Source organism: Myotis brandtii, unplaced genomic scaffold (genome assembly GCF_000412655.1).
Source record: "Myotis brandtii unplaced genomic scaffold, ASM41265v1 scaffold140, whole genome shotgun sequence".
NCBI lineage: Eukaryota > Metazoa > Chordata > Mammalia > Chiroptera > Vespertilionidae > Myotis > Myotis brandtii.
This window is the reverse complement of record NW_005355000.1, coordinates 1,412,669-1,429,955: the sequence shown is the minus strand read 5'-3', so window position 1 is coordinate 1,429,955 and position 17,287 is coordinate 1,412,669. Positions and strand designations below refer to the sequence as shown.

The window sequence follows — 17,287 nt, the reverse complement described above, 5'->3', positions numbered from 1 at the left end:
TTCTCTGTGTGATGGCTGAGTTTTTGTCAGTTTGGGAGAGGATACTGTATGAAATGAATTATGAGCTAGATTAAGGACAGAGCATGAACAAGGTCTAGATAGGTTGGAGGGCAGAAAACTCATGCTGACTAAATATTCATTTTCAGGGACCTTTTGAAGAACAAAATGATTTCACTGTTTTGCCTGGAGGCTCGAATAAGAACCATAGTTTCCCTTAGGTAACAGCTCCTACTGTCCTTGCATTTTTACTTGAAAGCTAGATTTTCAAAGGAGAAACCGCACTTTTCATATTTAAAAGAAGACATTGACCAATTTTCTCTAGAGATTAGAACCCTGGAGATTAGACCTAATGTGGTTTGATGGGTGTAGCAGAATTTTAGAGCCTTGAGGTGGAAGGAAACAATTGAACAGTCACATATGCAGAGTGCTTGCCACATTGATTAGCTCCTGTGCTCCTGTAAAATGGTGCCCTCTAAATGTCTCTCTCACTTGTCAATTCATCCTTTTGTTGCTGTTGCCCCTATTTCTGTTCTCAATTGTAGTCCTGGTGTACTGGTTAATGGTTAACAACCTGCTCAGGGCAGGGAGTGCTGATTTGTAGTTTGCCCATTTCCGTTGTGTAAATACTCCCACCAAGACCAATATTAAGTGACTAATGTGCAGGCACTGAACAGAGAGCTGGGAAGAGTTGCACACAGTTGGCTCTTTGGTGTTAATGCAGGTGGCTCCTGCCACCACTGAGTTCCATACATAGTAAGGTATCATGACTGCTAAGATAACTGTAAATGAGGGTGGATAATGGCTCATTGGGATTGAGTTTTAAAAGCTCTTTTACGCAGGTTATTTAAGGAGCACAGTCTGAAATAAGTGCTGTTCCTCATACCACTTTAATACAGTCTTTATTTCCAAATACTTGGGTTCTCGTTCTCTTTGGTCATCTCGGTGAGAGCTGAGGTTACCCAAAACCTGAGTGGAGTTGCTTCTGAGTGGTAGATCTGAGATTCAAACCTGGGTCTTTCTGATTTTAGGGCATGCATTTGTAATCGCTGTAAAGCATAAAGAATTATTCAGATGTTTAAAAGTTGATGACATTTCCCCTAAGCTTTCTCTCTTCCAGTTGTAAATATCCACAATTCTTAGGAAATAATTCATTACTTTATTCAGGTGAATGTTATGTGTTAGGCATTGTTCTCCGCATTGTGCATCAGGGAACAAAACAGTAAAATATTCTCATCCCAGTTGGGAGAGAGAGACAACAAATTCATCTAAAAACAATGAATGTTGCATGTTTGGATGTGAACATTTTGTAAATAAGGTGATACTACCCCCTGAGATCACTCTTTTCAGACCTTCGGCCTTTGCTGATTGCCTCCCCGGGAAGGGGCCTGCTGTGTTAAGCAGTTGTGTTCCTGAGCACCAGGTGTGGCCTGCGTGGCCCACTGCAGACCCGGCTCCCTTCCTTCCCTTGATTTGGTCCCTCATGGGTTAGGAACGCAGCCTCAGAGGCCGTCCCCTGTCCTTGGACCCATGTCCCATTCTGGGCTGGTGTTGATCTGTGGTCAGCCTAAACCCCGAGTCCTTTCCACAGGGACACCTGCCAGCCACGCCTGGTTTGCCTCCTCAGATCATTTTACCATTGATCGAGTGGACCTGGAATCAGTCCTTCAGACTTACCTTTGTGGTGTCTCATTATGTAAAAAACTTGCAGGGACAACTTGATTTATTGGCAGATAAATCTACATTTGCCATCTCTGTTCCTTAATGTTCCTTAAAGCAGTGTTTTCTAAAGTGTGGGACTACCCCTGATACTCGGGGATTGGCAGGAAGGCCGTTGAATCTGGCAGTCGCTCCCTGTGTAGGTTGCTCTCCTGGTGCGATGATGTCTCGAGGCCTTATTGGGCGCCAGTGAGTCTTACTGTCTTTTGGCCTTGCTGACCTTCCTGTTCCGAAGAGAGAAGCAGTGGGAGGGAGAGACCAGGTGTGGACCCTCTGCAAATGACAGTTTTTAGCTAGAAATTTAATAACACTCTTTTATTTATGATGTATTTCTTTTTAGGGCTACCTTCTAGTTAGAGTAGATGATATTGATTTTTGTCTCACAGTAATGAAATAAATTTATTCAGGTTAGAAATGAGTTCATTTAAACATATGATGAATAAGTAACAGGTGTTTTCAAGTATGACACGTATCGAGTTGGCTCTTCAGTGGCTGAAGTTTGGTTAATATTTGTCTAGTAATGCTGCAGGGTCAGAAGTAGACATAAATCCTTTTAATAGCCCAAGGTTGTAAAGTAAGTAACAACATTTTAAAACCTAAAAATATCTCACCGTAATCATGCATGTGAATAGTGATTAAGAGCATAAACTTTGGACCCAAACTCTTGATTTGAATCCCTCTTTACTAGTTGAATGAGGTAAGGTTCTTACTACTTGGTGTCTGGGTTTCCTCATTTGAAAAATGGGGATTATAAGTATTTACCTTAAAGGCTAGTTGTGAGGATTAAATGAGTTAATGCATTAAGGATAGTTACGGCTATATAAGTGTGAGCTCATTATTATTTTATTATTATACTAGTGGCCCAGTGCACGGAATTCGTGCACATTAAAAGGGAATTAATTAGAGGAAATATGCAGGCAGCATCATGTCTCTGGCTAGGGATGCAGGCAGGCAGCTTCACCTCAGCACTGGGCGGGGATGCACACAGTCAGCGTGACATTAGCGCTGGGCAGGCTTGCGCGCGCCTCTGCTGGGGGCGGAAGTCCCCGCTCCCGTCCCTGCCCACCAGCTCCTGCCTGCACATGCCTCCATCGGGAGCGGCCTCTGCTTCCGAGGTAGTGTGATGTTAGCGCTGGGCAGGCCTGCGCGTGCCTGCGCTGGGGGCGGAAGTCCCAGCCCCTGTCCCCGACCACCAGCTCCTGTGCATGCACAGCCTGTTGACTGGTCATGACTGGGACACCGTTAGGACCAATTAGCATATTACCTCTTTATTATGTAGATTATATTATTTTAAGAGGATGAGGTTCTTCATTTTTACCAGTTTAACCAACATGTCCTAGTTGTTAAAGGAGTATCAGTTAGTGTTCTAGGTCATGTGACTTGAAAAAGGAATGAACCATATTGTGTTAATACTATGAACAAAGTTCCCATTGTTCTTCTCCCAGATTTGCATTGGGGAATTGTTTTCACTGGCCTGGGTTGTTTATAATTGTTCTTGTTGGGAAAAGGTGGGCTTTTTACACTAAGTCTGGGCATGGTGCCCTTTATTGTCATTTCATTTGACCTTCCAGCCAATATCTTATGTATACTAATAAAAGCCTACGTGGTCGTCACACCCTCACACCGTAATGCCCTCACGCCGTAACAATCCATCACCAGGAGGCTGTGTGTGCAGTGGGCGTGTGCGGGTGGGCGGAGCCAAGGAGGCATGGTCCCGGCCTACCTCTTTGGGGCAATCCATCAAGGAGCCCCGGATGGGTGGGCGGGGCCTACCTTTTTGGGGAGATTGATTAGGGGGCACCTGCACTGTGAGAGGGCACAGGCCAGGCTGGGGAACCACCCCCCCCCCCTCTACAGTGCACGAATTTCGTGCACCAGGCTTCTAGTGTATAAATAATACATAAAACAGCACCTGGACTGAGGCCTTTTATTGCTTTGGGGTTAAATTATTGCGTTGGGATTAAATTTTACAGAAATATTAAGGGTGATTCCATAGCTGAGGAACTGCAGAGTTAAAGGTGGCTTTCATATGGATCTGCTTTTTCTGGTGTGGCATGGCCTGTGGTGAGCTGTGCAGGACCTGAGCTCCCCCAGCGACAGAAAGTGTTTCATGGGGCAGGGAAAGGATGGGGGTGGGGGGTGGACAGGATTGGGAAAGACTGGGATACAGAAAGCTCAATAGATTTATTTGCATGTCTTCTCAAATGATTTTATGTATGAAAATTCATCATAATGCCCTAAATGGAAAATAATAAGTTAACTTTTATTTAGCACTTCCTATGTGCTGGGCATGGTTCTAAGGGCTTGACAAGTATTAACTCATAACTCCTCACAACAGCCCAGTGAGGTAGGCACGTCTGTTTATTGTCATCTGCTGTATGAGGAACTGAAGCATGGAGTGTAGGATGTGGGGTTTCTTGAGCTTACCTGATCAGAGACAGGTTTTGTGATGTGTCTTGTGAGATTAGATACCAGGAAACTGGCTCTGATGGCCCAGCAAACTGGCTCACACGTAGATACTTTGGATGTAAGGTGGTCTCACTTTGACCTCACGTTACTAGGCCTCCTGGCTTCTGCCAGGAAATGATAACTTCTCTTAGAATCCCCACACTGTATAGATTTGTCTCCCAATTATATTCTTGCTTGATCTGATGCTAGAAATTCCTGAAGTGGGACTCATATGTCTTAAAGTGACAGGCTTAATTTTTCAACTTTACAATCTCCTGGATGGGGAGAACAGACCCAACCCTTTGTCATTTGAGAACTTCAGTAGCACCTCTTGAAGGTGAGAACTTGGTATGTGGAAAGGGAAGACAGGTTTGAATAGGGCTGGTGGTTCTACTTTAGTTAATTGAAAGAGCATTTGATTAATGAACCATTTAAATTTTTCTAAAATTAAAAGAATGAAAAAAAACGGCGGGTTGCATAAGGTTTTAAATGCACGTTACTTCTTCAGGAGTCAAAATGAGATTTTTACAGATGGTCTTAGCTTCATTTGTTTATACATTTCCTTGAATTATTTAAGTATTACACAAGTGATGAAATGATGTTGGGTAAGTCACTGCCTCTGCTCCCCTCGACACCTGAGTCGAATATAAAAATCTCTTCAATTACTTCCTATTACTCTCAATACAAAATCCAAATTCATTGATGCTCTCTGCAATATCTGGTCCACGTCCCTATGGCTTCAGGGCTGACACTAGTTCAGACTGCTTCTTTGTGATCAGACTGCACACATGGAGAGGGCTGCACCTTAGCCCCACATGTTCCTGGCCGGGTGCCCGTGTGCAGCACGGCCTGACCAGTCTCATGTCATAGCTCTCACAACGTTCTCCATGTCCCTGGTCATTCTCATCTCACTTAAAATGACTTGTTGAATGTCTCTCATTTTTGCTGGAGGGTAAACTCCCTAAGGAATGGTCCTATATTTAGGACCACTGTATCTCCAAGAACAGGCACAATACCAGGCACCTAGTAGGTTCTTTATCATGTTTATTGTTTATGATATGTATTGAATGCAGGCTTAACAGTTGCATGCATGGATGAGCGGATAGATCTATTGGAATGGATGGGCCAAGCATACCGGTAGGTCTTGCAGTGAAGAATTAGAGATCCTTTGCTTGGGGCACATGGATCTGGGATCTTGGAATCAAACTTGCAGACTGGTATGGAATAATCCAGTTTTGTCTAAGTGCTCTCAGCCCTCAGGGAGGCTGTCTTTTGCAAATCTCTTCTGTTGTGAATCTCTCACATTCCACATAACCAGATGTTCCTGCTATTAAGGAAAAACATGTTATGTTTTACTTTGTGCAATTCGACCAGAGCTCATCAGAGACATTTGCAAACTGGGGCTTCCAGAGACGTTGGAAGGGCTGGAAATGCACCAGCGGTCATCTGACACTGACCTGGTGATCTTCGAACTTGTTGGTCCCTATACCGTCTCGATATTTATAGGTTTTCTTCAGGCTGAAATGCCATCGAATCATCACATTCTCTTCCCTGGTGTTTTGGCTTCCTAGGATTACCATAACAAAGTACCACAACCAGCGTGGCTTAAACCAACAGAAATTTATTTTCTCACAGTTCTGGAAGCTGCAAGACTGAGAGCAAGGTGTCGGCTGGGCCACACCCTCTCTGAAGGCTCGGGAAGAACCTTCTTGTCTCCTGGCTGCTGCTGGCTGCTGGCCGTCCTTGCATTGCTTGGTTGGTAGCCTCATCATTCCAATTTCTGCCTCCTCTGCACATGGTTGTCTTCCCTCCGAGTCTCTGAGTTTCTCTTGTCTTACAAGGACAGCAGTCATTGGATGTAGTGTGACCTCATCTTAACTAATAATATCTGCAAAGATCCTATTTCTAAAAAAGGTCACCTGGTGTTCCAGGTGGACATGATTTTTAGGGGGAGGAGGACACTATTCAACTCAGTAGACCAGGTTTCAACTCTTTTCCTTAGTGGCTAGTCCATGAGTTTTTAGGTCAAGGCTCTATTGTTCTTTGAGTGACTGTGTATGTGATGTCATCTCTTATAGTCTCTGTTTCTGTAAAAGGGGGGCTAGTAATATTACCTATATGTTAGGAAGTGGTTTTTTGTTTTAAATTGAATTTTAGAGAGGAAGGGAGAAAGAAAGAGAGAGAAACATTGATGTGAGAGAGAAACACTGATTGGTTGACTCCTGTACATGCCCTGACCCTGACTGGGAATCGAACCTGTAACCTTTTTTTAAAAAAAAAATAAAAGTATTTTATTGATTTTTTTTACAGAGAGGAGGGGAGAGGGATAGAGAGTTAGAAACATCGATCAGCTGCCTCCTGCACACTCCCTACTGGGGATGTGCCCGCAACCAAGGTACATGCTCTTGACCCGAATCGAACCTGAGTCCCTTCAGTCCGCAGGCCGACGCTCTATCCACTGAGCCAGACCGGTTAGGGCAAACCTGTAACCTTTTGATGTACAGGATGACACTCCAACCAACTGAGCCACCCAGGCAGGAGGAGGTGATGCAGACAACCATGTAAACATGGCCAGGACCTGAGGAAAGCATTGAATATATTCTTGTTATTATTCCTTTTCTTCATCCGAACCTGAACCTACAGATATTTTCTGAGTTTCTTTTTACTGATTTTTCAAATCAAGACTTGTTTTCATTTCTGCTCTTTGAAATTTTATTAGTAGGTTATAGCCAATTGTCAGTCATTTTGACTGATTCTTTTTTGATTGATTGGATGGTTTGATCACTCCTTGAGGAAGATTACAAGAAAGTTAAGAGCTCTGTGTTGATTGGAGATTATTCCAATATGCTGGTAAAATTTTTAAGAAAATTGCAGGTCGGTGTTAAAATATAGGCTGACTTAGGAAATTGTCTTTTCAAATCAATTTTTGTCTGATTTTGCATTGGCTTGAGAAAGAGGTCATGTGGTTGGGTTTTTCCAATTTGCCAAAACCATGTTAAGTAATTCTGCTGTGGATCGAAATGGTAATAAAAGTCAAAGAAATGTGTCTGCATTTTCTGTGCAGTTGTAATTTTGCAGTGTAATTAAAAGTGTAAAAATGCAGACGAATTCCATTTTGTACTTAAGTATAATATAAATTAAAACATGTGTTATGGGGTGATAATTCAATTTAATGTTAATTTTTACTTTTTTCCAAAATGTGAAATTGAATAAATGTTAAGAGTCTCTTTAAGAAAAGGCAAAACGGACTAAAATTAATTATACTGTATTGTGTTAAAAATATTTTTAAGTCCCAGGAGAGAATGATGTTTCAGATTAGAAATTCATGTGGTGTTTATGTGTGACTAAGAGAATGTGATTGAAGATCCAATATGACTTGTAATGATTATGGTTAAAACTCAGAAGAAGGTAACTGTAGAACCCCTTGTTCTTGAATATTGCTGTGTCTTTAAAGACTGTCACAGAGGTCTTAGAGAAATTAGGGGCACAGTCTGAAGTGTTTAGTTAGAAGAGAACAATACAGCAGAATGGGGTTGAGTAGAGGACTGACTTTAAATGGGTGAAGCTCTATTAACCCTTTGCGGTCGTTTGTCTGCTCTCAGCCACCACAGCAAGGAACCGTACGAATCTTAACTCTATTCATTCATGTATCAGTTTATAATTTCTCTGAAAGCTCTTAAGTGTCTAAGCGACCTTGTCACGAACCAAAACATTGCCCCGACAAATCGGAGATATCGAAACTCAATATAAACAAACGTGGTTCGTTCCACACTCGCCATGCAAAACACCGTGGCGAGTCAGTCGCCTTTTGAGAGTGAAGAAATCGACAAGCTTCGGAGATACTTCGCAGAATTTCAAATAAAGCTTTACAAATTACGTTTAACTGTAATTAGGCATTCTCGCTTGTTAGATATTTCAAAATAATACTCCAAAATGGCAAAAAGAAAGTTACCGAAAGAAGTGTACTGCGAATCTGAAAGTAACGATGAAGAGTTTTATTTTGGCACCTTGAATACTGACTCTGACGTAGAAAGTGATAACGTTTGTAGTGACTCTACTAGTAGTGACGTAGTTCCAAAAAAGAATTAATAAATCTTGTTTATCTTTCATAATCTTGCACGTTATGTATCACTGCTCTTTCAATGGAAATTAATTCCGACCAGTACGACACCCATGTCCAAATTTAATACGACCGCAAAGGGTTAAGTGCAAATGAAGTTCAGTTTGTTCCAGTGGCCCTAAGAGATGTACACAGAATCATGGGGAGTAATGGTGACATGCAAAGCTCTCTGAAATGAGATGTGGTCACCTAGAAATGTAGCTCCTTCACTGATAACTGAGCTTGCCAAGCCCAGGCTGGGTCATTCCAAGCAGAAGTTTAGAGGGGACTCAGATTGGATGAGAAGTTGGAACAGGTGACCGCTTAGATCCTGAGTTTCCAAGATGATATCTGTTAGGTTAGGTGGCTCAGGAGGCGGCGCAAGAAATAGAGAGTCCAGTGAATCAGAAAAGAAAAGAAAGGAAAAAGTTTATTTCTGCGTCCCCGGGAGACCCACGTACCCCCAAAGACAGGGCACGTGGATTCACACCAACATGGAGGGGGGCGCTTTTTTTATACTGCGGTTGGGTGAGGGGCGGGGACATGAGCTGAGGTATTCAGTTGAGGAAGCTTCAGCTGCAGGGGGGTCAGCAAGGTATTCAGGAATGAGTCAGTATCTGTGTGGGGGTATGTGGATTCAGGGAGAAGAAGCCGGTATCTGTGTCTGGCACATAGATCTGTGAGAAATTCCAGGGGGAGTCCATTGTCTCATCACATGTCTGCATGTATCCGATCCTGGGCTCTCTCCGACCTAACAATATCCAATGGGATACGACTGAAAACAGTTAAAAGGCACGCTGATTGAAGGCCTGGGGTATTTGGCTAAGAAGTAGAGTTTTGATATACAGAGCAGTAGCTGGGTATTACAGAGGAGACCAAGAGTATGGAGAAAATTATTCCAGCTGTATTTAATGGTCATTGTTAACAAAGACACAGATTGGAGAAAATTGCATTTTTTTTAACTTGGCACAATGAGGGAGAAAAACATGGAAGGCAAAGAGAGAGGGAGAGAGAGAGAGAATGACTGAATGAGAATATGTACATGTTACCTCCTAGATGCCTTCTCTTGTATAAGCATTTTGGGGGTTAAGAAATGGAAAATCAAGTTATGCTTACATATATAATTTCAGAATGAGAAGTCAGCATTTTATCTCCTGGGACAAAAAAAAAACCCTCCCTTAAATTAAATGAAATTAATTCACGTTTCTCCACAGGAAAAGCTGATGAAAAGCAAGGGTCATGAAAACTGATAGTTTTCCCAATCAATGTTCATCATATTATTTGGTTTCCTGTGCAGTGAAGGGCCTCAGTAGATATACTCTTATGTCTGCCAGAATGACAGGGAACTCAAATTTTATACCCTCTAAGCTAGTTTTCATTTTGTTTTGTTTTATGTTTTTTGGGAAATGAGGAGCATTATCCTTACTTAAGAAAAAGAGATCTCCCTGTTATACAATTTAATATTTCAACACTTTTTATATGCATTCTCCTTATCTTACATTTGTTTGTAAGTGGGACAATTTGAAGAGGAGAATAATATGTTAAACATATTGATTTTAAGCCAGTGGTTCTCAACCTTCTGGCCCTTTAAATACAGTTCCTCATGTTGTGACCCAACCATAAAATTATTTTCATTGCTACTTCGTAACTGTAATGTTGCTACTGTTATGAATCGTAGTGTAAATATCTGATATGCAGGATAGTCTTAGGCGAACCCTAGGAAAGGGTCGTTCGACCGCCAAAGGGATTGCGACCCACAGGTTGAGAACCACTGTTTTAACCAATTAAGTTTACACGATGTGTTTAGCCACCAAGTTTCAGGATGAAAACAGCTCACTTGTAGCCAAAGAGATTAGTTGCAGAATGTTGTGGAGCTGGCTATTTTATAGATCCTCAAAGGGAGCAATGTGCAGGTCAAGGTGCTCAGCCCCCAGATTTTAATCAAGATAAGCAAAAGTAAAGAATGCAGACATTGTCTTGGGTGGTGAGCACACAATACAATACAATACAATACAATACAATACACAGATGATGCATTGTAGAATTGTACACCCGAAACCTATGTAATTTCATTAACCAATAGTCACTCCAATAAATTCAATTTAAAAAGAAGAATGCAGAAAGTTAACCTGATATAATCGTTTAGGTTCCTATTTAAATTACAGGAGTCTTCTGGGCATTTCCTAAAAGTGCTTAAGTATAGGAATTTACTTGTAATGATTCTGGTGTTGTCAGTGTTCTGGATTTGGCCATTCTAATAGATGTACAGTGGTATCTCATTGTTGTTCCTCTGTGTAGCTTTTTCTTTTTCAATTTGAAAAGTGACAGTATTGCAGACAAATAGAAAAAAACCCCAGCAAAACTCCTAGTCCTAGGTAATTCCTCATTCTTAGAGTTAGTGATCTGATGTATATCTTTCTAGCTATTTTTCTATTTATGTATAAAAAAGAAATATCTTTGGATAAGTTTATGAAATAAAAACAGATTAATTTAAGCACTTTTGACATTAGTAATTTGAAATGTAAGAAAACACTTGGCAGTCCAGATAAATTTTTAAAGTCAAAGGTAAAATTTTAGTACCATTGATATCAAATGGGTAACATACACATAATTTTGCATGTAGCCTTTTTTTACCCACTGACAGGACACTTTGATTCAGTGTAAATCAACGCTTGCTTTGCTAAGCTCCGAGGCTCTTGCGTCAAGGTTGCTTAATTATTTTTAGAATTGAGGAAACACAAGTGAACTGGGATGTCCATAGGGAGGAAAGGCAGGAAGCAGAACTGCCATTAGTTACCTGATCGTCATCATTTTACCAAGCGAGGAGCAGGCAGTTTTCAGGAAAGCATATGGAATATGGCTCTGGCTGGAGCTACGTGCCACTTGAAGGATACACGTGGGTAACCCACCGGGATGATTCATGGCCGGTTCAGCTGTAAACTTCTCTTTTAATTAGGTAGGAAGCACCTGTGTGTTCTTACTTCATCATTTTTTCTTCCCAATCCAGTTTCTTCAGGGATTAAAACATAAAAAAGACCCCACAAGTTGGAATTTAACTTTTCTGTAGGGGAGAGCATTCAATGTCTTAAAAAGGGTGAATATCTAGATGATCTGCTGGAAGATGAGGTGAGAATAGTAACATTAACAGGTGGGAATTACGGAGGGCAGACATCTGTACACATTGCGAGGTGTTTGGCAGGGAGCTATGTCTTAGCATCCTGTGTGTTTGGATTTCCACATTTTAAAAAATATGTTTTTGTTGATTTCAGAGAGAGGAAGGAAGAGGGAGAGATAGAAACATCAATGATGAGGGAGAATCATCAATCGGCTGCCTCCTGCATGCCCCCTGCTGGAAGCCCGCAACCCAGGCATGTGCCCTGACTGGGAGTCGAACCTGACCTCCTGGTTTATGGGTCAATGCTCAACCATTGAGCCACACTGGCCAGGCTGGAATTCCACTTTTAAATAGTACCAGTGGTTTTTAAAAAAAATTTTAATTTAATTTATTTTTATCTCCTTTGGGCTCTGAGCATGTCCATGAGACAACACCAGCATCTTCTCATGACTTGTGGAAAGTGGCTGGGATTAGGAGCTCTTCCCAAGGGAGTTAGCATCATTTACCTAATAGTTTGCCTGTGAAATTCTCTCTGCCCTCACCTGAATTGTTTTAAATATCGCTTTTAATAGTAACTGAGATATTCCTTGTAAAAACAACGACTAACCACTATTTAATGGAGTGCCTTCTATATGCTGAATGTGACAAATGCATTCCTTCACTACTTCCCAAAGGATCTGGCTGTTATTATCATTTCCATTTTTAGATGAGGAAATTGAGGTGACATATCTTGCCCAAGGTCATTGAGCAGCACTCAACCTGGTTATGCAGAGTGGAAAGCCTATGATGTTTGTGTGTGCACCTTGCAAAGATTCATCCACTATAAGCAAATTCACCTTACACATCTGGGCTCACTCTCTCTTTACCACGTGGTGATTTGTAAATTTAATGTGCTCAGCAGGCATTGGTAGAAAAGTGTTCAAATCCTCTCAAGGAAGGTGGCTCTCCCAGAGTCTCAAACTAGCATCCCCTGGCAGAATTTGGACTGCACCTGTTCTGTGTTTTGTTGTGGTGGTGGGGTGGGGAGGGAAGCACTGTGTTTTAATTGAATTGAGCATGAATGCCTCAGGGCTTGGCTTGAACGCTCAAGCTCCCCCTTAGTCCCCGTAAGTCCCCATTTTCTTAGGCCCTGCCTGCTTCACTTACTAAGTTTATCTGCATGGCGCCTGAATTTATGGTGGCAGAAACCATTAATCCAGGAAGTATGTCAGCGAGGAGATGTGTTCATTTGTTGGTTCAGATTAACATTAACAAATCGATTTTTGCCCTGAAGTAAACATTGCTGATATAGCCTTACTCATTAGAAAACTTTATTACCAATTCACTCTTAACCTTTTTCACAGAGGCCCTTTGTTGGGGGAATTCCCTGCCTTCTCCAAGTTTGTAGAATGTCTGTCTGCTGACCTGTGGATAGTCATATGGTGCCTGCCCTGAAGGCTGATGTTTGGTTCAGTCTAATGATATGCCCTGAGGTGATGTTTATCATCAGGCTGAATCTATTGAAGGAAAAAATGAAAGCCAGTTAGTTGTTTGTTCATAAGCATTTAGTAGAAAAAGGAGGGTCTGTGATTCCCTTTTCTCTTCCTTTCTCCTTTCTTCCTTGCCGATTGACAGCCCAGCTTAGATAAACTGCACTCTGGCCCCACGTGAGAGTCTTCTGAGTTACCAGGATTGCTCAAGGGCTTGAGGACTCTGAGTAGAGAACCTGGGATCTGGGTCAGTGGGAGAGCTCCCCACACCACTGTGGGCATTGCCTTCTCTAAATGCGGGATGTTCTGAAGGAATTTCTGTTCCATGTATTTTCATCTTTAAATATCTCCTGCCACATTTTTGGTGAGTTTCCCATGAAATAGGGTGCTCTATCAAATAAGTTTGGGAAATACTTTTTATTCCAACACTTATTTAGGGATTTCTGTGTAACAGTAACATATTTACTGAGCAGTATCATATTTAAGGGATATATTTTGTATTGCCTAACACTGTGTTTCTCAACTTCCTTGACCAGAGAACCCCCTCTGGAATCTGTACGGTCTGTGCACCACCTCCCAGCTTCCCAAACAGCCTGCACCCATGAGCTTTCTCCAGCACATACTCTAAGGTCGACTCTCTGTAGAAATTGCCTCAAAGCATGAAGCCATGTCTTGATATTTTGGTGGTGGGCATAATTCTAGTTTCATTTCAATGGAGTTATTTTGTGAAATGCAAGTTTGTCAAATACGAACAACTTTAAAAACATTTTGCAGCTAAGAAAATACGGGTTTATTTTTAAGGAAATGGTGTCATGCCTGGAATCACAGGTGAGCCCCTGCTCAAAACCTGGCTCCCCGAGGCTTCTAGGGGATGGGTTGTGCAGGGGGAAAGCCATTAATTGTGGTGGCTAAAGGAGTCGAGGTCGTGGGCTCTACTGACTGGTTAGGCTGAGGTAGGGCGTAGTTGATCACCGTGTCAGTCCTGATGGCAGCCCGGGCTCTGCTGGCTCTCATGGTGCGTGAGTTCAGTGAATTATGTTTTTCAGCTGCAGGTGCCCATTCCCCAAACTAACTCGATTTGATGTGTGACTTGAACATGCATTTATGTTACCTAATTTTTAAAAAGCCAAAAGTCAGAATTTCTTATTTTTTGGCACTTGTTTATTAGACAAAACAGGGAGCTTAACTAAAACCAGATGCTAGTTATTTTTAACCATATCCAAATCCACTTGTAGGTAGTTTTTTTTCAATCCTCACCAGAGAATATGTTTTTATTGATTTTAGAAATAGAGATAAAGTAGATAGATAGATAGATAGATAGAAAAACATCCATGTGAGAGAGAAACATCAATCGCTTGCCTCCTATACTTGGGGTTGAACCTGTATCCTAGGTTTATTTCCTGACTGGGAATCTAACTTGCAGCCTTTTGGCATACGGGATGACGCTCCAACTGACTGAGCCACCAGCAAGGGTGCAGGTGGCTTTTAGTCCCTGCCTGCTGGGCTGTCCCTTGCCCTGGGCCTGCTGCTGTCTGGCTGGGTCTGCCTAGGCCTTGTCAGGGCAGCTTATATCCCAGCCCCCACATCTGGGAACATGGTGTGCCTAATTTAGGCAGCAGGACTTTTTTTTTTTTTTTTAAGAGGACAGGGTTTTATTTTTGCTTTTTTTAGCTGAAGTAATGGACTGTTCCATTTAACTCTAAATAGTTTTTAGGCACAATTCATGGGCATTCAAATAGGCAGTTTTATAACCAGACCCAACAGAAGATATGAGCTTGGTTATTAGTAGCCAGTTAACAAAATAAAAATTCCCAAGATACAATTACTTTCAGCTCCCCCACCCCCTATCAAGTATTATCATCATAGTGGTTGGGAGTTTAGGCTCTTGAGGGTAGACTTGGATTTAAATCCTGGTTTGTTCATCTAGTAGCTGTGTATGCATGCCATTGGGTAAGTAATCTCATTTCAGCCTTGGTGTGCTCATCTGTGAAATGGGACAACTCTACCTATCTTGTGTGCCATTTAGCACAGCGTCTTACATATAGTAAGTACTTAGTATATATATATATTTTTATCACCTTCCAGGTGGCAAATTCAGTGCTGGAAAGTCACAAGTCAGTGGGCTATAAAACAAAATTATGCTTTTGTATTTTATTTGGAAAAGCAAGGTAAATGAAAGTAAGAGTGCATGATTGGACTTATGAAAGTTTGAGGAGAGAGGGTCTTGGTGTTGGAGTAGTAGCTGTGAGGAGCTTGAAAATAATCAGGGACTGGGATTTTGTACCAATGTACAAGAATGACCTTGGCAAGCATGTAGTTTAGATACTTTGGTTCCAAGCAGCAGAAAATCTACCCTGAATCTACTTTAAGCAAAAAAACAAACAAACAAAACAACAACAACAACAAAAAAACAGTGTTAAAAACAAATAATAGGACAATGGAGTAGCTTACAGATCCTGAAGGACACCTGAAAAATGGGAACAGAAAGGTAGAGACTGGGCAGCTCCAGGCTCCTCATGGAGGGAACTGATGCACCAGCTCTATCAAGCGCCCCCTGGAGGATGAATCGACCCCAGCCATTTTCAGCTTGAGATCCAACATCCATGAACAGATGCCCAATTGCCCAGCCTGAGTAAAATGTCCGTGTAGAGCAGCTTGACTGCTGGTCGCACCGAACCATAGCTAGTGGAGAAAGGGTATTTCCTTTCTCCAAAATTTACTTTCTCCTGCAGGAGAAGGGAAGTGGGTGTTGGGTAGCAGAAGTCCACCATATCTGAGACCTAACAGTAGAAGTTCATCTATGAGATTAGGGAGAGGATGCACAGATGTTTCACTTGATTGAGACCTTTGTGTCCAGAGAGGGTTAGGAAGGCAGTTTGGGATTATGTCCTAGGGGTAACAGGAAGTCATTGTAGGATTTTGGTGGATGGAGGTTGAGGGTCATTTCCTGTTTTTATAGCAAGATATTTTAAATACTTCTTTAATAAGCAGTACTCTTTTCTTAGATAAAATTTTATCATTTTTCCTAGCTACCTTATATCTGTATGTCCCCCATTACATTAGTTGTTGGTGACTTACCTATTCATTGTTTCTCATGGATTCCTTTTTAATGATGTTTGTTTTGACTCTGGAATGTACAATGGACAGATTTGTATATTGTCAGCACAGTATTTATTGTCATATTTTACAGATTTGTTTGGAAATAACTGGTATGTTCTTTTCATGGGGATAAAAATCTCCTTCCAGCTTTGACATTCCAGTTCTGTCTCTCTTAACAAAGGTTCTCCTTAAGTTTTCAGAGTAGTAGCCAAAACGCTTTAAAGTATTCATTGTTTCATATTGTTATTCAATGTAATTTTCTCCACACAGACCTGTGGTGAGGAGCTTGCATTGTGCAGGTGTTATCTGGTTTGCTTATCTTGTGTGGAATCCCCAGGCCCCTAAAATAGAGCTGACAGAGCTACTCTGAGGAGAGTGGGCTGTAGGACATAATTGCGACACTAGCACTTCATTGCAAAGAGAGGTTTTGTACATGTGAATGCAATTAGAGTGTTCTCATGGGGAGGGTGGGCACGGTGAGCACGGTGAGCAGAAAACATCCCACAGTAAGAATTCACACACTCTCCTTGGAGACAGTCGCACTTGAACGTGATTTCCATGGTGCATGGGGTTGGCATTGTAGAGGGCCGGCTCTAGAAAATGAGAAAATGGGTCATTTTGTCAAAGCTGGAAGTTGCCCTCTATATTTTAAAATCATAAAATAACCACTTTCATGGAAACACTGACCTGCATCAGCACAACGTGCCGGGAAGGAGCAGACTTGCGCTTCAGCCCATGTTACAGACGGGAGGGGCCTGTGAGTGGTCTTTGGGGGATGACACGGCACCCTGGGAAGTGACCCGAGGAGCCTGCTGGGAAGACTGACCCAGGGTTTCTGAAGGAGAACTTGGCCAGGGAGTCCTAATATTATGTTTTAACGTTGGACGGCATAGTCATCAGTCTTTTCGTGCCTGATTTTGTAACCCAACCTACTTCCTAGAGGGGGCTGCACTGGAGATGATCTGTAGCTGCAACTCAAAAGTTGTTCTTTTTAGAAACATCGAGGTTTGCCATGGACAGTATTGGGAGAAAGTGTAAAAGAGCAGGAAGAAGAGGTTGCTGTTTGCTGCTTGGAGGATGCGTCTGTGTGTTCTGCCTCCGAGTGCTTCTCTGTGTGGCGGACACAGCCCAGCAGAATAGTCAACGCTTGGTCTCTTTTGTTAGGTTAAATGTATTTCCTTCTGGGTATGTTTGTTTATGATATGAGTGGCATCTGGTTTATTTATTGTGTTAACTTTGATTCTGTCTCTCTTCTTTTACATTCTGCTCACGTGGAGTTTGTATGTCTAGTGAATAAGAGTCCCCGGTGGTGGGACACAGAGAAAGTAAAACAGAGGGGGT

General features: G+C 41.9%; 1 protein-coding gene across 1 annotated transcript in view; it reads left to right on the top strand.

Annotated features, from left to right (window-relative positions):
• Positions 1-17,287, top strand: part of MAGI1 (membrane associated guanylate kinase, WW and PDZ domain containing 1) — a 566,477-nt gene that overhangs the window by 98,979 nt on the left and 450,211 nt on the right.